At 37.4% G+C, this 23,026-nt stretch overlaps 1 long non-coding RNA gene across 1 annotated transcript in view; it reads right to left on the bottom strand.

Moving 5' to 3' along the window:
* Window positions 1–1,720: 1,720 nt before the first annotated feature.
* LOC116794148 overlaps window positions 1,721–23,026 on the bottom strand; it is a 221,055-nt gene continuing 199,749 nt past the window's right edge. Inside the window, exon 3 of the long non-coding RNA XR_004359710.1 lies at window positions 1,721–1,792. This is a non-coding gene — a long non-coding RNA (uncharacterized LOC116794148). The remainder of the gene's footprint in view (window positions 1,793–23,026) is intronic.

Genomic DNA, 23,026 nt, shown 5'->3' on the forward strand with positions numbered 1-23,026 from the left:
TCCCAGGAGAGGCCAAGTGCTGCATATGACACTGTCCCTCTGCTGATTAACACGCAGACAAAAGTTGTCTCCTGTTTCCAACCCACCAGAAGGCCCTCAGGAAAGACTATTCCTTTCCACTGCCTGTGAGGAAGGAGGGATGAAGTTTCTAAAGGACAACCATAACTTCGGAAAGACAGCTTGACATTTTTCCTAAAATGTATACCTGATATTTTCTGCAGCAGAAAACTGCTGGGTCTTTCCTTACAGATCCAGTATCACGTACTATTTAACCATATCCTTAGTTTTACCTGAAAGGAACTGTATAATGGGAAATTCTAAAAGTTATTTGAAAGGCTGGAGTAATTTTAATGTTTATTACAAGAAATGTGCCTCACTGAAAAATACATTTTTTAATACTAATCTCTATGGTTTTCTTCCTTGAAAGATTGTATTTCACAAAGACAGACTAAATACTCTCAGAGAAAAGCTACGCTGTCTTCACGAGATTAAAAGAATTTATAAATGCACATGTGGGAGCTTGCACAACCCAATTGCAAGACAATTTTATATTAAATACCCAATTAAGTCACTCTTGTTCAAGGAAATCCCTTTTTTACACACATAAGTATACTGAGTCAAATAAATATAGCAACAAATAGTCAAAAAGAGCGTTGGGAAGATGAAAATAAGGAACTCCATGTCAGAGCATGTTAACTATGCTGCACTGTTGTTTCCTCCCCAACTCTCCCACCAGACTCATGGAGCTGGAGCAGTAATGGGGGATGAGGAAAGAAGCTTTTCCATGAACAAATGGGTGTCCTGGCCTACTGCTGCGTTAAATCACAAGAAACTCTTTGGCTGGTTGATTCTCTAACTCATAAAATGCCTCCAGTGCCCTGCGTGGCTTAAGTGTCTTGAAACAGCTGATTTCACAACAAAGAATTGCACAACAACAATTGCACCCAAATTGCACAACATTTGGGTCTGCTTTCAGAAATCAATCAAATAAAAAGCCCCCAAAAACCCAAACCACACTTACAATTCCACAAGCCTGGTAAGCCAAACACCAACCAATAGAAACACACAAACAACTCAACAGTCTTAAACTGTAGCAAGGAAGATTCATGCTAGAAAATTAATTGTAGTGGTCTAAATTAGGGCATTTTGACACCAGATTTTTAGCCACCTACGGAAGGTGACTCTTCTCATTTTAAGTAGGATTCAACAACACTTCTGACTCTCCACTGGCTGGAACACAAATCAAATGGACACCTGTATTTCTTAGGTCAACTTAGGTGAAATTAGTCTCAACCTAATGAAATCAATGCAGTTTATTTAAGCACAACAGACTGCTTATGATGCCTATGAATTTCCATCACTTGTTTTTCATCCTAGACCAGAGGCTAATCTCTGTCAGGCAGAGCTGAGGTAGAGTTTCCTGTGAGGAGGTGCTATGAAATACAGCATCATTCTAGTTAACTCCACCTCAGCTCTTCTCAATACTTGTATTTTCTGTTTTATTTACTTACTGAAGAAAACAGATTCATCAACGTGAAAATAAACGAATGGTCTTAAACTGTGAGTATGAAAGAGTCCTCCCCTACTACTCACTGATATCCTTCCCATTTGCAGAAAATTCACATATCAATTAAACTCACCTGTTAATTAAAAGCTTGTCTGGAAAATTCTTTGCTAGTTGGAAGCAAAAAAAAGTATAAAAAGTATCTGAATGCTGAAGCTTTGAATTTTAATTACTTACTCCCAGGTTTGTTTGTGATCCCTCAGGTGTTGGCTGGGCAACAGCAAAGAACTGGAAAAAAGAAACAAAATCATTTTGTAATTCCTGCTGTGAGGAAGAAAATGTATTGAGAAGGCTTCCAATTTTTTCTTCTTATCTTGTTTCGATTTGCTCTTTATTAATGTACTTATAAGAAAATATCTGCACAAAAAGGAAAAAGATTCTGGAAGATTACAGGCAACTACAGTGAATAATTGTTCTCCAGATTTGATATCTTTTTTTTTTAATAATATGAGGACTCCTATTGTGTTCGTGTCACAATGGAGAATATTAATATAATTATAAATAAGAATAATGCTAATAAATTTGGAATAAAGGCTACAGTTTGTATCAGATAATCGATTACATATATATTAATATATATATTAATTATATATGTATATTAAATTTGTGTTGTTTATTTTATATGCATCTAAATAGAAAAGACCTCAGTAGTTTAACAAAAATTCTAGGACTCATAGAAATGTGATCCCTCTCTCTAGCTACCCATATAATAATAGTTGGTGTTATGACGTTCTCTTTCTTTCCTACAATTTTTAGGAAAGGGATCTTTTTTTTAACTGAGCAGAAAACTTTATCTAAAAAAAAGAGAGTCTGGAAAATAAACATGGAAGGAGGGGATAGTTTTTCTGCTTTTCCTCATTAAGATAATCACCCTCTCCCCCCGCCAAGTCATAATATTTTAATAACATGCAATTTTTAGTGTCCCTTTATTAGGGATAAATAGCTGAGGCACTGATTTGGATCAGCAATATTTCCAGTCGGAAAATTCATTTTGACCTTTTACAGAGGAACTTAAAGATTTCATGAGGTTTCTGATGAATCTTTTCGTGTGAAAAACTTGGCCATCTGAATCAGATGAAGGTTTACACATTGAGTTCTCCAAGAACTGGGATGAGGACTTTGATTTTTTTTTTTGCCCACATACACACAGCATCTGTACAGTTGTTTAAAAAAGTTCAGTTATCAGTTAAACTACTTTTTGTTCAAACTGACTTGCACACAACTAGATGGCAACAGCAGCTGTAATTGAAGTGACTCTGTTCAACACACTTAAGAGCTTCAAACTGAACAAAAAAAATGTCAAAAGGACCATAAATGATAAACAGCTTATTTGCTATGTATATAAGCCACATTCAAAAATATCAAGTGAAAATATTAAGCAGAAACTGAACACAGGTGAGTGTGGCTGTTCAAGTCTGGTACAGGTTATAGGACAGGTGAAGAATCAGATGCTGCTTTAAAGGGCATTTAAGGGACTAGGAATGTTAAACAGCTCAGATTGCACTTGTATTAAGTTCATGGTAAAGGTTTCCTCATCAGATGAGCAAGACTTTATGAACTGTAACAGCACAAGTCATTTTTGGCTATTACACTTCTCTTAGTGCTGCTGGCTTAGCAGTATATATTCAGTTATATATTCAGGCAGAGAGTTTTGCTCACTCTGTACAGCTAAAAATTCTGAATATTGTGAAAGTCAGTAATTTTAGTAGCCTTAAATAAATTAAAATATTAAAGTGTATTATAGGTGGATGAAGAATAAACCATAAGAAATTCAGTCACAGTTTAAAAAAGAAAGAAAGAAAAGGAAAAAAGTCTGAAAAGTAGGCAGGCCTCTATCATCCATCTTTTTTTTTTAGCTGAATGTCTTTCAAATGAAGACAAAAGCTTGTTTACTGCAGTTTCTTGGGGGAAACACCAGGAGTAGCCACGATACATTCAATTACCCAACCTATAATTAATGAGATATTTCATGAATCTGTAATTCATAAAAGAATGCCTTATGAAAATTCAAGATATCAGCAGGTCTTATGTAGGTTACTTGTAAATATGACTTTAAAAATGAATACATGTTCTTTCTGGAAGAACGAGAACCATCTCTGAAAAAAATGACAATGTCACACGCAGTCGGACGTTAAGAGATGAGGAAGTATATTGTAGTTAACAAAAAGTGTAATTTTGGATGTTTTTATCTAAGAATTTATTCAGATACATCTTCTATTGTTATTTATAAAGGCCTTGCTTCTGCAGCACGGGACAGAGACACCACGTTCACTCCAAGGGGATGAAAATGCCTTCCAAACAGCAGGGTGGGCTGCTGGGATTACAGGGATTACAACTAATGCACAGGTATCTAAGAAAATAAAGGTGTCAGGATAACTTGGATTATCCAATGGGATGGATAATATCCATCACTCCTGAAAAATTCATCCTTCTCATCGGTGACCAGTTATGTAGAAAAGCCTGACATGGACATGGAGCAGAGGAGAAGTCCCTGCTATGACTGAAGGCAGACAACAGACCAAGGCACACCAGGGGAAGCTCCCCCTGAACTTGACTTTTTAAGATAAAATATCATCTCTTGAGCCAAGTTAGGAATGTCTAAACTCATGTCTCACATGATCTGTAAACTGTATAATCCTTCCACAAACACCAGCTGTTGATTGTGGATATATTAGTCTGAGAAAAAGAGGAACTGCTGTGCACCTGACCCTTGACAGTCACTGGTGCAATTAATAAGTCACTGAGACTGAAAAAAATCTTTATATTACCAATTATAGTGCCACTGGACCCTCTTCTTCCTTAGTTTGATTGATCCTCTGGAAATAAAGGTGGAAGACAGAAATTCCCTGAGAATTTTTCCAATCATCAATTTTTCCTTATATCTACATATGAGGAAATGTTAGGCATCCTTTCCTGCTTATGACTGAAAAAACAGGGAAAATACATTGCAGATTTCCTAATGTTTTGCATTGTGCAGAGTCTTTAGTAAAAATACCAGCTGAAAATAACTTCAAGTTCCTAGGAAAAATGGTAAATGCTAGTGATCATTTTCAATCTAACTCTCATGAGTTTTCCCTCTCTTTAGAACTAGTTTCCTAAGTTTTTTTTTTCATTTTTCATTTTTCTCTTCATATATGTGTTCTATCCTTAAAATTCAGCCGTGTTTAAACAGCAACACAAAAACATTCACAATTTTCACTGTTTTCAGGCAGCATTTGTCAGCACACAACTCAGTTCCAAATTGCTCTAAAAGAGGTTTTTTTAAAGGGCAGTAAGTCTCTTATTCATGGACTCGTGCTTTTTTTGTTATTCTTATTGGCATCCAATATGAATTCCAGTATTTTATGCATATTACTGTTAATTTGGGTTTCCTGGGGAGTGGCTGTCCTCTTCCTTTATGGCAGCTATCAATGACTTCTTCTTAATAGTTATGAGACAGAATCCTATATAAAAATGGCAAATCATATTAAGCTTCTCTGTGATCCTTGATCTTCTGCCAGCACATCTGATCCATTTCCAGAGTACATGAGTACGGATGTGTGCCTTGGTTAATAAATAAACAGTTCCTGTAAAACCACTTTTTTCTCCTACCATCTTAACCCTCCATGTTTTTTGAAGAAATCCATGTGATCTTTCAAGCAGGATCTCTTTTCTTAAGAGAACATTAGCAGTGTCTTAGGTCTGAAACTTCATAAATGGAGCAAATCTCCTTTTGCTAGGGAAGCTTTTGGCAAAATATTTTTTCCATGTATTGCACAGTCTGTTATCATCATGATCAGCACAGATTTTGTAAGTCCCAACAGCCTGGTCTCCTACAAGTGAGAAATTCCACTTCTCCAAATGAAGGGAAAAGATAATATATGGGAGTCAGCATAGAAGTTGTTCCCTCACTGTTGAGTGCTTCTCTGGTTCTATTCGTGGCAAATACGAAAAAATACATCTGTCATTATGTTTAATAATATAGCCATGTTTCATCTGAGAGATGGACTATAGCTTCCAAAATAATTTCAAGATGTCACTAAGTATTTTGAGTGCTGAAATTAAAAAAATTTAGCTGCTGCCACCTTGACCTGCATCTGCACAAATTTCTGCAGAAATCATGTATCAATTCCTTTATCAATTAAAAACTAATTTACTGGGATTTATTGTTATATTTTATATTATATAGTATTATATATAAATATCACATTAAACATATTTTAGACTTACAATCTGCATTTCTACATTCCTGTAGTGATGCAGAGGAGGGAAGTACCCTCAGTTCAGACCTGCCTATGCTGAGCTTAGTGGTAGCACAGCACAGGAGACTCCTACCAGCTGAACACAGGTAGTGTGGGATAATTTCCCAGCCTCCGGTATTTCACACCCAAAGAGTGTGGGATGGCATCAAAAGCTGCATTTACCATCACTATGCAAGACAGCTCTTTCTCAAATCTGACTATTTTTCCAACCCTGCTAATGAGAGGGGAAAACAAATTCAGAACATGAGCCGGCACTTAGACCTTGTACACGAGGTGCTTCTGCTTTTGGATGAATGATGCCAGGATTGGGGGCTGGGTCACATTTTTTTCCTACAGGAATCACAGCCTTTCACGTTGAGAATCTCCAATTTACGTAAAAAAATTATGGTGATGCCTTTCACTAATTTCAAGGATTGATACACGAGGATGAAATACTTTGCCAGCGGAGCAGAAAGCACAGATCGATAGATCAGAGGAGGATCTGAGCAGAGCAACAATCATACTGTAAATGTCAGAGCTGAGCAATTTCCACACAGATAAAATAAAGCTGCCACGGGCAAACAGTTTCAGACTGGAGGTGTCAGACTGCTGCTGAGTGCCTGCGCTGCAGTCCCAGGGTCACTCACACGGGAGCAGGTGCCGCGCCACTCGGCAAGGCAATATCACAGCTCTGCCCTTACACACAGCTACTCCCCGGGAAGGCAAAGCTTAACACTTCAAAGTGGCTTCCACACCCCGCACCCCTCTCACAAACTAAAGAGCTCAACTCAGGAACTTTCACTTCACAAGAAAACGCAGAGGCTTTTTTTCTCCTTAGTTTGCAACTTCCTCTTTCCAGAAGAGCAAACGGGGAAGATGCAACATTCATATCCTGTGATTTGCTAGAGCCTGTGGTTTCGCGTTCTCTCCCCAGAACATCACAGAGGTCTGACAGCTGAGCACAGCCTGCCTTCTGATCCAGACAACTGATGCATCAGGTTAGGTCTTGCATGAGAATCTGAGGAGCAAATGTGACTCTCAGCATTACAATTTGAGTGTTGTGCCACAAGACAAAAGTAACTTTTTTCAAGGTAGGAAAGTTCCAACAAGGTTGGCTTCCAGGTTTTGACCCCAAAGCTATTGCTTCTTCATTAAACCAGCTCATTAGTAATGCACTTCTGCATCTCATCTACAATTTGAGGTTGACATATCAAAGTCCTATTAACCTCAGATATGTTTGTAATTCCTTTACCATCTTATTTACCTAGAGGTTGACCAGTCTGGCTTTCTGTCCTCCTGCTCAGACCATCTACGCATTTTATGTCAAATTAAACAACACATTTTAATAGGATCCAAATATTCAATTAGAGTGTCAGCCTCTGGAATCTAAAATATTATTCAGCATTTTCAAAATAGCATATAATATATTAAATTTAAAAATCTGTGAGCCAGCTCAATAATGAATCTGAGTAACAAAATTGTGTATTTTCAGATTTCTAAAGTTTGATAAGGGTAAACAGGAGATTTTTCAGAAGGGTTCAGCACTCGTGGTTTCCCCTTCTGGTTTTTCTATCCAGGCATTCAAAAGTGGTCAATATCTCACATAATGAAACTGTGGCCACTCCTTTCAGTATTTAACAATAAACAAACTCTCTGAAAACATTGCCCTGCTGTCTCTAACCACAATGTCCTGGTGTCTTAGGTTAACAATAATTAGAGATGAAATGCTTGATGTGATAACTGAAAACCTTTCATGATCTCTAAATTCATAAAAACAATAACCTCCTCAATGTATTCAGTATTTTTGACGTGAAATATTACTACAGTTTCAGCTGCTCTGTAATCTCTCTCTGAGCCATGATGCCATGCAGGGATTGGAAGCCTCTGCTCTTGTACAGGGTAACCAGAGTTTTTTGACATTTAAAATATCTAGAGGCATGACAAGAAGTTGTATTTGCATATACATAAATTGTGCCAGGGAAACTCGATGAGTGACAAACCATCAACAACAAGCTGCAGCATTGCCTGTGGCTTTCACATCAAGCATGGCTGCATTTGAAAATGTTACATTGCTGAAGAAAAGCAGCTTGACCACCACAGCATCTGTTTTATTTATCCACCTCTGAAAAAGAGAATGTATCTTTTAAAAATTACTATAGAGGAGAAAACTGCTTGTTGTATTTATTTGAAACCTTTTTGTATTGGCAGCCCATTGAGGGAGAAACAATTTTCCTTTCTGATATGATACTTGAGATCAACCTGTGTGTGAGGATTTTCTTTCCCATCCATCCCTGACTATCTGCAGTGGTATCTCCTGAGGTTAAACCAGGCTGCTGGATGCCTGTGAAAGGTTCGTTGTAGCTTAGTATTGCATCCCACTGGTGCATCTGCCTTCCCTCACCTGAAGAAGCAGCTGAACTGTACAACTAAACCTATGGCTAGTGAGGATTAATGTCACAGAAAAGTAAAACATGAATTGGTTTTCATGTGACTGATAGTGCATATATTCCTCAGAATCACAGCAGAGTCCAGAGGGACATTTCATGCAGTTCAAACAAGCAACTCATGCAAACCATCTGCAGCTTAACCACATGACAGACCCAGTGGTGATTTCAGAGTTGCCAGTGAAACAAACTCCCATTCCTCCCAGGGAGACAAATGCGGCTGCAAAACAATGCAGAACGTTTCACACCTTGGCGAGAGCCTTGTGAGAGCAGACCAAAAGAAAAGGAGAATAAAGGAGCTAAGAAAATAGAGCTAAAAAAGAAACTAAATTAAACTTTAAAAAAACCCTGGAGCTAGAAACTAATGCACAAAGTAAAAACACTCTTTGTTGCATAACATCCTGCTTTCTCTCCAGCTAGTAGGGTTATGTACTGTACAAGAGAGTGCACTAAATGAATGAGAGTCAAATTTAGCATTTTTTACTTTTACCTAAGACAAGATGGAAGATGAAAATAGAATGTGGAAATAGGTCTTAAATTCCTTCACTGAAGGTTTTCTATTTTTCTTATGATGGCAATTTAAAAAAAAAAAAATCATTGATGGATCCAAAGTGGTATCATGGGAAATAATAACAGAATCCTTTAGGTTGGAAAAGACCTTTAAGACCATCAAATCCAAATGTTAATACAGCATTGCCAAGCCCATCACTAAAACATATCCCTGTTTATCTGACATGACCTGCTATGATGCATCTTAAGATGACTTACCAGTTTAAAGAAAGAAAGATCCCCAACAGGTTTTAACAGTTTCAGTGACTCACATATTACACAAACTTGCTTCTGACCCTCCCACTGGAAATTAGCACATTTTCTCTGTCTGTAAATTCCTATGAGTGTAGTGAATGGTATCAGCCACAGAAAGTGCTTTTTAATAGCAAAGCCCTCATCCAACTGCCTTTACTTTGTGAAGCTCCATTTTTAGCCAAGCAGTACAATACATTTCCTTCCTTCTTGGAAGTCTCTGTGTTCTCAGTTGCTATTTCAAATTAACCCAGATATGGAGATTAAACAACCATTTGGGAAAAAGTGCTAATCAGAGGGAAATAACACTGTCTAGTGTTTCTCAGCCAGAGTGGCTTTGGTGGGGATTAAGTCTGTAGCACAGAGAACCGAGATGACTCTTAGAAATAAGAAATGAAACCATCTATTTTCTGTGACCTCCCACAATAAACAAGGCTTGAGCACAGCAGCTGTGAGAATCCCCTGCATATGCTGGCTGATGGCAATGCAGGGCTGGGTTGATTTCAGGCCGTATCCCTTGTGAATGACTGCAAAGCTGGCTTAGCCAGTGTGTGGCCTCATTCCAGTTGCCAAGGTTTATCTCCCCGGTCTCCCAATCCTCTGTGCACATGGCTCTCCCTAGGAAGTCCCAAATGAAATGCCCTTCAGCCCCACAAAACTAAGTGCTGAGAGTTGACTTTTGCAACCACCACCCTTTCCCCACTGCTTGCTGAGTCGAGGGGGGGGTCTCACTGTGGGGGACCCTTGAGGGGGTTCATGGTATTTGAGTGACCGAGTGACTGAATCAGGCTCAAAAGTCTGACAAGTCCCAGCTGTTAAAATTGTCTTTGCAGTCAAAGGAAATGGACTTTACAGTCAAATAGAAACAGATGAAGGGAAAACAAAAAAAATCATCTGAGACTCTAGAAGTTGTCATCAGTTGTAGGAAATGACAGTGATGATAAAGGTCAGAAAGCTGCATGAATCTGTGAGCTCACACAGGCAGAGGCAGCAGAGGATCAGGTAACACCTTCTCCAAATTTCAGCCACCAGCAAATAATGCAGGGAGGTCACTCAGCCTCCCTGCTCTGGCTGATGGTGTTTCCATCTCAAAACATCCCTGCTCCACTTGAATTGCTTTGAGGGGTCCTATTGTGCCTCACCCATACTTGGATTGATGCCACTGATCATACAAGCTCAGCTTGTATGTCTCCAAATGTCTCCTTCCATGTCTACCTCCATTCCTGCACTACTTACTAGAAAAGCTCATAATAATATTAAGTCAATTGACAGAGTATTTTTTTAGTTTTTATTTTGTAAAACTTTGTTTTTCAAAAGAAGACATGAATAATCAAAGCAGAAATAATGAGTCAAATCAGCAAACGCAGTAATTTCTATGTGTAAAACAGTTTCAAATCAGAAATTGGAGTTATATTTATACTAATGACAACCTTAACATCATAACAGGCTCCAATTTTTGCATAAAAATGATACATTTTAAATATCTAAAATCTTGATGTGGATTTTATACTCTGTTTATGTTAAACCAAAAAAGTGAACTTAGAGTAATCATGTAAATTGAATGATAATAAGAGTTCTTTTATATTTTTAGACTACTTCAAATGAATAATTTAAAAGGCATCAAGCAAAATATTTTATTAACATAAAGTTAATGGTATATTTTTATAGTATCTGATTTTCAAAAATTTGTACTAAGGCATTATCATAATCAGCTCATGTCAGTAGTATGCCATTTCACATGCTTTTATTTTTTACCAGAGTTAATGTACTTCCTGGCACAGACATTAAGTCTAAACCTTATTCCTGAGCTATCACTACTGCCTTTATTAAAACACTTGTAATTTGTTAACTTCTACACAAATCCATGCTCCGTGAATTGAAATTTCTGCTAGGAATGGATCCAATGACAAAATCAAGGGCACAACAGTGGGAAATTTCAGCACTCTCACACAGGGAGGAAAAAAAACAAAAAGGATCAGCCCATGTATGTGTCACAAAACAGATCTTCTGTTGTGAAACCAAGACAATTACAGACTGTTAAGAGACTTTCTTATCATTCCCTGGCTGGAAAAAGAAAAAAACCACCTTACTCAATGCCAACCATAAGGACAGGGAAAATGATCCCACGAGCACAACATTTGGGATTTAATTCAAAGTATAATTCCTTTCAAAAAAACCACTTACTACGTGGCAGGTATGAGTTTGTAAAACCACACAAACATTTAAACTACATTTAAACAACAGTAAAAAGCACAAAGTTTATACTACATTTAAGCTTTTAAAAACATATCTTTTTGTGTAACTTATTTAAATGTTATTTTCTAATAAACAGGGATGCCCTTTTTATTTCTTCTTCTTCTGCCATCCCAAATAAAGGACACATAAAACTCCTGTTCCAACCGGACAACTCGCATCAAAAATCAATGTAAAACTGACCCTTTTTTTTATCTGTGATTACACTTTCTAGTGTCCCCTGGTTTATTACCTATTCCAAAATAACTGTTTATCATACATTCTGATGATAAATATGCCACCATTGGCTTTGCTGTAAATAAATAGACTGAGCTGAAGTCAGTCATGGACCAGAACGAAAGACTAAGAAACTGCAGACTTAGGGCTGTGGAAACAAACTTGGCATGTTTAATTACCCTTATCAAAGGACTTGATACTTTGATAATATACTATGTAAAAATGCTGTAACATTGGAGAATAGTTGGAATTAAAAATTCCAATTGATGGTTTGGCAAAATAAAATATAAAAAGGCTATGAGGGTAAATATGTAGCCTCATGAGTCTGCTTCAGTACTTCAGTGTCTTAATAATCACCCAGTAAACATTTGAAGCCCCCCAAAAATGTTCAAATGATTAATTTAAAAAAGAAACAAAGCAGGAAGATTTTTGAATGTCGAGTCCTATGACAGACTTCAAAGATTCCTTGAAAAGGGAACACTTTGTGATGGAAATATTTTTTCCTCAGGGGTTTTCTATCACCATCTGAAATTTTAGATGCTTTCCCCAGAATGTTTTGCCCATTATATTACTATCTTCTCTACAGCAGCAAGAAAATTATTAAAAGATAAAAAGATGAAGAAAATCCACAAAATTGCTTGGTCTCACAAGTTTTGAATTGGGGGAATACATGATATTTTTTCATTCAAATGAAAAAAAATAACAGTTTGTGAGGAAGACATCATCAAATTTAGAGCAATAAACTCTTCTGACATAGTGGGTTGGTTTGGGTTTTTTTTCTTCAAATTGTGAATGACACAATAAAGATTTATTTTTTAATTTTATCTATTAAACACTCATAGAAGTTCACCAGAGTTCCACATCTCTGACAGAGAAATTTATCCTGTGCAAAGTCTTAGTTCAAAACCAAAACATTACTTGAAACACCTCAGTTAGATTTTGAAATCTCAGAGGGCTTTCCTCTGCAGAAACTGCTGTTTCCTAAATATACATCTTATGTTGGTGTTTATGTGCATCCTTCTATTGAAAATACATCTACAAGACTGTAAAAAATTGCAAAAAAACACCCCTACAGCTATCACTTATTTCTATTACTCCCATTACAGAGAACAAAAATGAAAATAAAACCCAAACAAAAATTATATATATATATATGAAATCAACAGCCTCCTTGTTCTGATGTTATTTAGGTAGTAAACAGAAGAGTTAACAGAATTTATCATTCTTTAAATACTTGAGCTACTAGAACCCATCCAATTCCAATTCAGTTTATCAGAAAATTTCCAGTAACTCATAAATGAGAGGAAAATTAAACACAATGAAATATCTATCATTTCTGAAGCTGAGAATTTTCCTATTATAGTCATGTCAGAATATTTTTTTCCTTTTCTAATCCAATGACATGTTACATTAACATCAATTAATCACTGGAAAGAACGATCAAGTGAATTTGTACATTCTCATTTCCTAAAATCTTTAAACCCAGACTGAGTGGATTTCCAAAATACACTATTCATAAAAAAAAAAAAATCATTCCTCTTACACAGGAGTAATTAGATAAAGACCTATCTCTGTGCACAGTTCTAGAAATCAGATTACACGACCTTTCTGACATAAATTCACATCTCTAACTCCATCAAAATGATGAACAAAGCATCCAGGAAAGTGGAGTCCAGAGAAAGCCTCATCCATCACAGCCTCTGCTTTGGGTTAATTTGTGCCACCCAGAGCAGTGAATGTGCACTGAAAGGCCTCAGAGGGCTGGGGAAGAGTTGCTGGGCTGGAGTGGGGCTGGTGAGTAAATGAACTGCCTGTAAAAGCTGCTCATCAGCTGGGGAGCTCTTTGACATGTTGCAAAGGTGGGTAACAGAGACCATTTGAAAATTATTCAAGTAGAAAAATACAAATGATATTACACAACATTTCTTTATTTCACCGATCAAGCCTGCACTCAAAATGGGGCTACAATGATGCTCAAGATCATTGTTGAGGGAAAACTTTCACTGTTAGAATGAAACTGCTGAAAATTAAACTCTGTAGAGGAAAATACCCCTTTCATTTTCCTGCTGCAAAATGTCAATACCTTGAAAATTTTAAAAGAGATGGGTTTGCTGTCGGGGCTGGTTGAATAGTCAAAAAACCCTCCTGTATAACCACTGACTATGTCTGTACTTTATAAAAACATTAATCATTACAAGTATGGCAACATTTTCATGCAGTTTTATTCTCTTTACATTTGTTGTATTAACAGCACCTTCACAATATATAAGTTTAATTCTATTAAAGTGTACCCAAATCACCTAATGAAAAATCAAGATCACTAAAGTAATATATAATTATTGACACATTGTCCTGATATTAACACTTGCTTTATTTTGAGCTATTAACAACCACTCCCTGGAAATCAAGGATATGGAATGTCTCCTCTAACATTGCCCTTTCTTGCTCAACCAGCTAATCCAGAAATATTAATTCCTGAAGGGAAAAGAAAAATGTTCAAATAAATAAACCTGGCCTTTTGGCAGTTTACTGTATTTAGTCATTGTCCCCTTCTCCAAGAATGAAGAATGATCAGGATTAGTATCTCTGGAAATTCAGGGAATTGACCAAACCAGACAGTTTTTATGAATGTTCCTGAAAATGCTTTTTTAAGACTGGTTCAAAGTTCACCATCCTCCACTACAAGCAAAGGCTTGATAATCCAGAAAAGAAATATTTTTAAATTATTGTGCCATCCTGCTTATGAAAGCAAGGGATTTGAAGCCAGAACTGCATTTTTCCTTTTTTTTTACTTCCTCATAACAGGACCAGGCCTTCACTGGAGGTGATTGTGAAAGACATTCAGTTTGGAGTTGCTTAAGTAATTAGAGAAAATGTTGTTTTGGTGCGTGGAGATGACCAGCTTTTGTAAGTCAAGTGGAAGGGCTGGTTAGAGACAGAAAGCTCCATGTCAAGTCTCCAGAGGAGATGCACAAAGAGGTGGCTGGAAATGATTTGGTGGCCTTAGTTCTTTACAGTTTAATGCAAGCAGGCAGGAAACAAGATCCACAATTTTCTGTGGCCTCCATGCTGTGGTTATTTTCTGCTGAATAGCACAGAAATAAAAGCTTTCATATGTATTTTTGGAAGTAGAATTCTAACAGTGGTAAAATAACTGTAATCAAGAGCAAGCTGAATATGGAGTGTAGGTGGAGAAGAAAGGTTTTCAGGGCTAGAGGGTCCTGCAGAAGACAAGAAAGTCTGAAGTAAAGATAATGTTTTAAATGGAGCTTTACAAGAAACTTCCAGATTTAAAAAATTCTCTTTTGGGGTCCATGTGAGAACACTTCTTGTAAGATGTTCACATGGATATTTTTAGGGGTGTTCTCAGCTGTTAGTGGATTTGTACAACATTCTGTGATTGTCTCATTTGATTTAGAAAGCCATGAGCACTCAGGATAATTCCTCATTGCACCTGCACCTCCACAGAGGAATAATTCCTTATTGCTTAATGCCAAGATGGAAAAATGTTGGTGGCCCAGATCAAAAGTATGTAACATACTTTAGGAAGTGATTAAAACCATAAAAACTAGGCAGCAGACTAGTCAGATAGCTGGGATATATCTGAAGGCTAAAATTCACATCTGGTTCCTACTCTCATCCAAACATGATGATCAAATTCAGAATTCTGGTTCAGTCTCATCAATAAAAATTAATTAAAAAGTAAAAATGCTGAAGAAATGGTGAGTGTTCACATTTACTATACCAGAGTAGGTTTTGTACTATTCCTTTGTGCCAGCAAACTGTAAACAGCTCTTCAAAAATTCTTTGTCTGAATTGTCAATGTGATTTCTTCTTTTGCCATAAGTACACATATAAATACTCTTCATCTAGTGTGTGCTTATAGCAGTGTGGATGCACCATCTGTGCTGGGGAGACTTGACATAACCACACTCAAACTACCTGTTAAGGATTTTGTTCTTTGTGTGTACAACGTTCTGTCACGATTCAAATTCCTGCCTCTACATTGTTTTTTAAACAATGGTTTTTCTTTTTTCACAGATTGAAATACAATGCTTCAATCTTGTAATAAGAATTAGCTAGGGGATAATAGCAGTGCACACACAAAAGGAGAACAAAGCACTCAGATATTTCCCTGTATGTTTTGTTTTCATCCATCCACACAACACAGGAAACACACAACTGTATGTACACACACACAAACACTCTCTAGAGCTCATAAAAGCAAAGTAATGTAGAATACAAATGCACTGCTTCATTATACGAGTTTTGATCACAGTGTCAACTGTATGTTTTTCTACTTAGTACTTGACTTCTCTTAACTTTTAAAGTCGAGATTTCTCATTGGGTGATATTTATCTGGACATCAGTAGCAATTTCTCTGTCTTGCCTTATGATATGTTACTATCCAACTCAACAACTGTAATCTAGACAGAAATAATGCTTCATCTGTTGATTATAGTCCCAGGAAGAATCACCAAAAAAAAAAAAAAAAAAAAAGAGGAAACTGTTAAAATTTTAGAAAAAGAACAACTGTTATTGTATTGAAACTAACACAACCACATCCCATTGCAGGGATAAGGATAAATGTCCATCCCAACTGCAGCACTGTATGCAGGGGATGAGAGGTGAATAGCTTGATAGGTAAAAGAGCTACTGTTGTGTTTCTTTTTAATCTTTCCTTAAACTTTTACCTGTTTAAAAAATAAAACCAACCAACCAACCATAAACCTTTTACAAATAAAGCAAGAAGTTGCCACAGCTTATGCTGCTGGTTATGCTGAGACAATCCTGATGGACCATATCTCATATATCCTTGTATCCTTCACTCTGTTTCCCATACACAGTTTTGCAGTTAACCTGTCAGATCTCAGGGACATGGGCAATCTTTTGTTCTTTATTACTGAATAATGTAATGTCCTAATTTGTGACTGGGCTCCCAAGTGCTATGATGTAATACAAATAATGAATGGAAGCACTTAATTTTTAATTTAAAATAAAATTGTCAAAAGTGATTGCTAATTTTAGACTTATCAACCAGAAACAGCTGGGATCTCATTTTAGGAGATCCCAAGCATCTAAGCTCTCAGATAATTCAAGTGCAGCTGGAGTGCTCAGATTGAGCACCCAATATCCTCAGCCCCAAAATTAATTGAGGATTTTGAAAGTGCTGGCTCAAATATTAGCACATTTTGTTGATTATCCTTTTGAGGGGCCTGTTCTTTCTGCATTCACCATGCAAGGCAAAGGGGGTAACCCTCTTTTCTTCTGTGGTGCTTCAATAATCCCTTTTCTCTGCGAAAGGACAAGTGCAAATTATGCCTCACTTGAGGATGCCCAAAGAAACAAACAACCTATACCTCAAAATCTAAATGCATTTCTACCTCTGCCTTATTTTTCCCCAATGCCATTCTCTGCCCATTTACTGGGCATCTTCCAATAATTTGCTCCAGCAAAGAGAGCTGGGACAAAGCTGCCTTGGATGCTGCCGGTGTTCTTGGATGGTCAACAAAGGGTGCTAATGGACATGGCAGCTGGCTTTCTCCCTCTTGAGGCTAAACATTTTCCCTGCACTAACTCCACACTTGACTGATCCAAAAGCTGACAGCTGTGAGTTTGTCCTGAAACCACGCTGCAGTAACTGCTGCCATTTCACAATATAACTCTACTTTCTCATGTGGATTTAGTGCCAAGCACACAGCAGTTTGGGAGCCACGCAGGACAGAAAAAAAGCTGAGAGAAACAAACACGTTTCATTTCAGTCTACATTACCAGCACTTTGCCTTCTTTATTCTGAGGCTAAAGAAGAGTGTAAAACCAACCTGAGGCATTTCAAAAGCTATGCCTGTAAAATCTGCTTTTGGGTGAATGATAAATAGGTAGAATTATAGAATCTAATGGAGATTTAACTGGATTAGCTCTTAATACTATACTTCATTTTATTAATATTCACAAGTGTACTTCCAGTCTCTTTCACTAGGAATGAGTTGAGGAGAGTTCATAGCAAAAACCTGAAGGATGCCTCTGGAATGATGCATATGTGACAGCAAGAGGCAACTCAAAAGTTAGTGCAGTACTTCAGAACTTACGATTCTTGTTCCCACCATGTAAAGCTGGATGTTTTACCTCTGCTTCTCAGACCAATGAACTAAGGAAAGGAAAATAACTGAAATATGTAACCTGTCAGGAAATTCACAGAGTAAACTCAACACATGCTGTGTGTGTAGCACAGTAGAGCAACAGTTGTCACCTCACAGCACTCCCTTATATTTCTGTTTCCATTTAGTTCTCAAAGCCTGACACATAACCAAACACTTAAAAGAAAAATTAACAAATCATTAATGATTGTATTCCATTAAATCTTTAGGAAACTGGACAGTCCATCTGATTTTTGCAAGTGTTTCAGAAGATAAGCAGCTACCAGAGACCGTTTCATTTTTCTGAGCATTTTGAAAATTTGCGTCTCACAAAATTCATTAACATTGAGAGGAACTCAAACAAACAACTAAGTTATATACTATTTTCAGTAATTGAATGGAATATAAAATATTTTCAGGAGCTAAATATTCAGCCCTAAGATAGTCACCAGAAACAAAACAAGAGCAATTATCAGAAATGCTAACAACCCTCAGGAATTGCAGCACCTTTGGAAGTCAGGTTCTTTTGCACTTCCATGCCTGCCCCTGCCCCTGAAAGCCCAGGGTAACTGCAGGTGCCACACCTGACATTTCCAGCTCCTGATCTCAGCGGCCAATTCATTTTGAAAGCTAAAATTATTTTCTCTCTCTGAAGTTCTTAGAATGGCTTATTTGTGAAAAACACCAGCGTGAATCGATTCCTTGAAGCCAAAACTCGGGGCTGACGAAAATGCGCATGAATTTATCACAACAATACAGTGACTGGAGAAAGCAATATTACTGTAACGAATCTGGAAAAAACAATGAGGACTGGGAGAGGTGCAACACAGGCTGCTCACCAATGCCAGAAAAATTTCATGCTGTAACACAGTGCTGTTTCAATTTTTTTCCGCCTTTTTTTTTTTCTTTTATGAGAATCAAAACTAATTTAAATAAGAACTGTGAAGGCTCTCATGCATTTGATACTTATATGCCACATTTTTATTCTTTTAATAATTCACTTAACATTAGGGGGAGGGTGTTTCTTAGGCTGCTGAAGGATTCCACAGTCACAGTTCCCAATACCCAGATTACCAGCAGAAGAGGTAAAGCTCAGACAGCAGCAGTACTGACTTCTCCACACTTCCCTCAGCAAAGTCCCTCAAAAGCAAAGCCTTGAAGGTCTCAGCTGCAATAGGAGCTGGGTTTCTCAACCTTCCCAGCTCAGATGGTCTTTGTACTCCCTTCTGAGACTGTCAAAGAGTGTTAATTATGTCTGACTGTAGCCTGAGGCTTGGGATGTGAGCACTTGCCTATTAGGAATGAACTTTCACATTGCTGCAAACCTGTGCCAGCCTTAAAACAATAATGAAGAAGTAGAAATCCTTACATTTCTACCCGTCACTTGTCACCAAGGTCCCCAAACATTGCTATTCTGACTTCATCAGGATAAGCTGGGGAGCATTACTGTGCTTCTGGGAAGGATGAAATGAATCACTGAGGGGTTGCAAGGATGGGGCGAGGCTGGTGCAGCTCAGCACAGAAACAATGTCTCCACATTCTCTCTCTCTTCTTTTTTTTTTGATATAGCCACCCTGACACTGTGAAAATTGCTCTGAATATGAACAAAGAGGGATGAAAGGAGTTTAAAAATGTTTTAAGCAATTTCTGTGAAAAGAGATATATATATTGATCACAACTTCAGTGCAAGAGGAACCAGGTGCTGATACTCCCAGTGACCTCTGGAGGAAAATACTTCATTCCACTGATTCTTGAGCAGCCTCTGAAGACTCACCAGCCAAGTCCCTCATTGCTGGGTGCTGTGAATAACCCCAAAAGACCGCTCCCACCTCTCAAAAATCTCCCCATACCCTGCTGCTATGGGAAAAGCACGGGAGGAAAGGAGGAAGATGATATTCAGGCCACACTCGTTCTCCCACAGGAGTGTCCAAGAAGCCACGTGATGAAGGCCCCTTGAAGGAAAACCTGGACCCTCAGCTGTCAGCTTTCTATCCCTTATATTTTAAACCCCATCTTTCTTCTCAAACACGAGAACTTTTTCATCTCTTGTGCTCTCTGTTTCTTTAGGAAGCTGCTCAGGTTCCATTCCCTCACAATGCATGTTCTAAAAGTCATTCATTAAGTAACAATTCTTACCTGCACTGATTTAAGAGAAAAAATACTATTTTCATCTCCTATTAAATTATCAATATATCCATTCTATATTCAATTCTCAGTGTAGAATCACAATTTCAAAATAAAAATGGAAAATGCAACATGATGCAATGGTTATTCATCATTCATGGCCTCAGAATTGCCAATTGCTTATGATATAAAATTCTATATTTCAAGGATGTGAAAAGGGCTAAAGGGAATACGACATGTTTTTCTCTTTTCCTCCCTTCAGTAAGTCAGAGAGAGGGAGCACAATCACAGTAAATATCTAGTCCTTCTGATACATTTCATAAAGTACTGTTTTGTCTGTGTGCTTAAAAAGTAACCAACAGTGGGATTTGCTGTAAAGCTGAACTGGGAAATGGATGGTTCTTAAATGCAGAATAAGGAAAAAAATTAATTCTCTCATTTCAGATCAAAATAGGGCACAGCATAAGAACAGGATTTTGAATTTAAATGAAAAGTTGTAACTCAGGCTGGTAAAATTATTGAATATACTCTTTAAAAATGTATTCCTTTCTCTGCTCACAACACATTTATAAGCAGACTGCTTTATATGAATCAGATCGCAATTAGTGGACCCTGGGTGAGAATAAATCTCAACATCAGAGTTGCTGATGAGTTATTCATTTTACTCTGCATTATTCATGATGTGCAATTGGTCAGCTAAAATCACGGTATCACTTTTGTTCCTGCTGTAGACAAAACACTTTGGAACTGAAGAATAGAAAATATGCCTACTCATGTCAGAATATCTTTGCTTCCAAGTGGTGAGGGGCACTTTTATAAAAGAACAGTCATTTCACCCACAAACTCAGCTTGAAAATAGCCAATAAGGCAAAGAACAGAAAAGCCCTCTAAAATCAAATAATTTTTGGGCCTAGGTCACAGAACAGACAAATAGATCAGACAGACTAGTCTATGACTTGAGTATATTTCTGCTCCATAGGAAGGGGAGAATCACACATGAAAATCTCAAACTGAGAAGCAAACATCAGAAGGAGAATCAAGAGTTCTAGGTGTGAGTCTCCTACCAGTATGGGATGATAAAAGGTACAGATTACTGAATGTATGTAAGTAATACATTGTTCTTAGTTGACCCTTCCTCATACCTAGGTAAACATGGATGTATAACTCAGTGTTCTGCTACAAGAGTCCAGCCCTCTTTAATAAAGGCATGTGTAGGCACTGTCTCCTTCTACATTTTTGTGGTACTTATTTGTACCATCACAAAACATATCTTATACTTTGCTTCAGCAGTGAAAAATGCCAGTTTAGTACGGAAAAATAAGCCAACATTTAAGCAGATACATTTCTTCAGCAGCTACTTTAAACTGGATATTTTTTCACTGTATTGTTAAAACCAGCTTTGGTCAATCAAACACAGTTTTCTTATTGCTGAGTCTTGATTGCTTCCATGACAACAATGCTATTTTATAACAAGAGTGCCCTTATATATAATTAAGGATGCTATGTTCTTGTTTATATTGAATTTAAAAGATAACTTGAAGAACTCATTATATTTCTTCAGCTGTAGTCTCTGAACAGTACTCTTAAATCATAAATATTCAAAATTAAGGTAACAATGTTCTGCTCTGTAATGGAGGTGTTTGTACAACTGCTGTTAAAGCTCTAGAACTTTCCATTTAAACAGCATTTAACATAATTGGCACATTATTTGGTGTTCTGGTTCCAGTCAGGACAGGGTTATTTGTGCCTCTTGTTCTCCTCTCCAGCCCCTTGCAGGGGAGGGGTGGGGAGGGGGGAGTGAGTGAGCAGCACTTGGTTTGGAGTGGTTTCAGTGGGAACACAAAATCGGGGACGACCATTCCTAAACCACAACATTTGGAAACTCCAAGTAATGACAAAAATAAATAAAATAATGAAAACCAAACCAAAATAAAACTAATCCAGACACGAAAATACAAGCTCATCCAAAAAAAAGTAGTCTGTGCCACGGAATACACCTGACATCTCCTAAAGCATCCCAGAACACCTTCCACCACGCAGACACAACACAGTCTGGATGAGCCACTTGCAGACCCTGCTGCCAGTAAGCATCTGCCTCAAAATCTGAGCTTCTCCTGAGGTTTCCTGTTGGAAGTTGGTGTCAAGTCCTGACTTCTTTGCTTTTGAGAATTTAATTCATGCTCAGAGTAACAATTTTTTTTGTACTTCAATGCTGATGTGAGGATATCAAGGACTTTGACACAGAAGAATCTGGAGTTCAAGAATAAAATCATTTAATGAATGCATAGCACATGCCTTATTCATTATGCTGAATCCAGCCCTGGAGTTGGGCAATGCATACACTAATTCTCTATTAGAAATGTTATTCTACATTCCTCATTTGTAAAATAGCTTTTTTTAAAAAAAAAAATCAAGTTGTTTGGCTGAAAAAGCTTTCATACCAATTTGAACTTTCCTAGTATGTTTTTAAAAGCAGGAGATAATCCTTTTTCTCAGCTATTGTGTTTTATTCTGTTGAAGGTTGCTGGCTGTAAAACACTGTACCTCCCTTTAAACTTTTCCATATAACTTGATTAGACAGCAGTAATCTCTAATGCTTTCATGTGCAAATTTAGGAGTGACCCGGAACAAGAGTTTCCTTCATCCCCATAGCAACCAGGACGATGGAAGAATGCCACTCACCAGGCAATGCGAGGCAAATTTCATCCCTTTGATGTTAATTAACAAATTGCTTTCAGAAAAGTCAGTGCAGTTTTCTTCTTAAAATGTTTGTGATAAATTTTTAATATGTCTGAAAAAATGAAAGGAATAGCATTGGCTGCTGACAGGTGAAGGGTGGACTAATGCCTTGGCACCAGTGCTGCAGGAAGGGTGTGCACCAGCTGGCCACTCATAAATCACCTGGGGTGAATTTGGGGACTTGGGAATTAAGGACTGATACCTTCAACTAGTCCAAGCCATTTCCAATGCACACAGTGATGTGGGCTTTGCTGTAAGAAAGTGGTCTGTTCATTTTGAGTTTCTTGCATGAAAAAATAATAGGATAACACTCACAAATTTGTTAGGATGAGGTTATAAGCATATCCTAAATAATTTAAATATATTTAGCATGGAAATAACTTCTCATATATACATTTTGTTTGTATAGTTCTTAGACTACTTGTTATTCTTCTTCCTCTTTCCTCTATTGTTCTAAGGCTTTACAACAGTTCTCAGTTCTTAGCACAAATTCTTTTAGGGACTACCAAACCTTTCCTAACTTTGCTG

The sequence above is a fragment of the Chiroxiphia lanceolata genome, chromosome 15 (assembly GCF_009829145.1).
Source record: "Chiroxiphia lanceolata isolate bChiLan1 chromosome 15, bChiLan1.pri, whole genome shotgun sequence".
Classification (NCBI taxonomy): domain Eukaryota; kingdom Metazoa; phylum Chordata; class Aves; order Passeriformes; family Pipridae; genus Chiroxiphia; species Chiroxiphia lanceolata.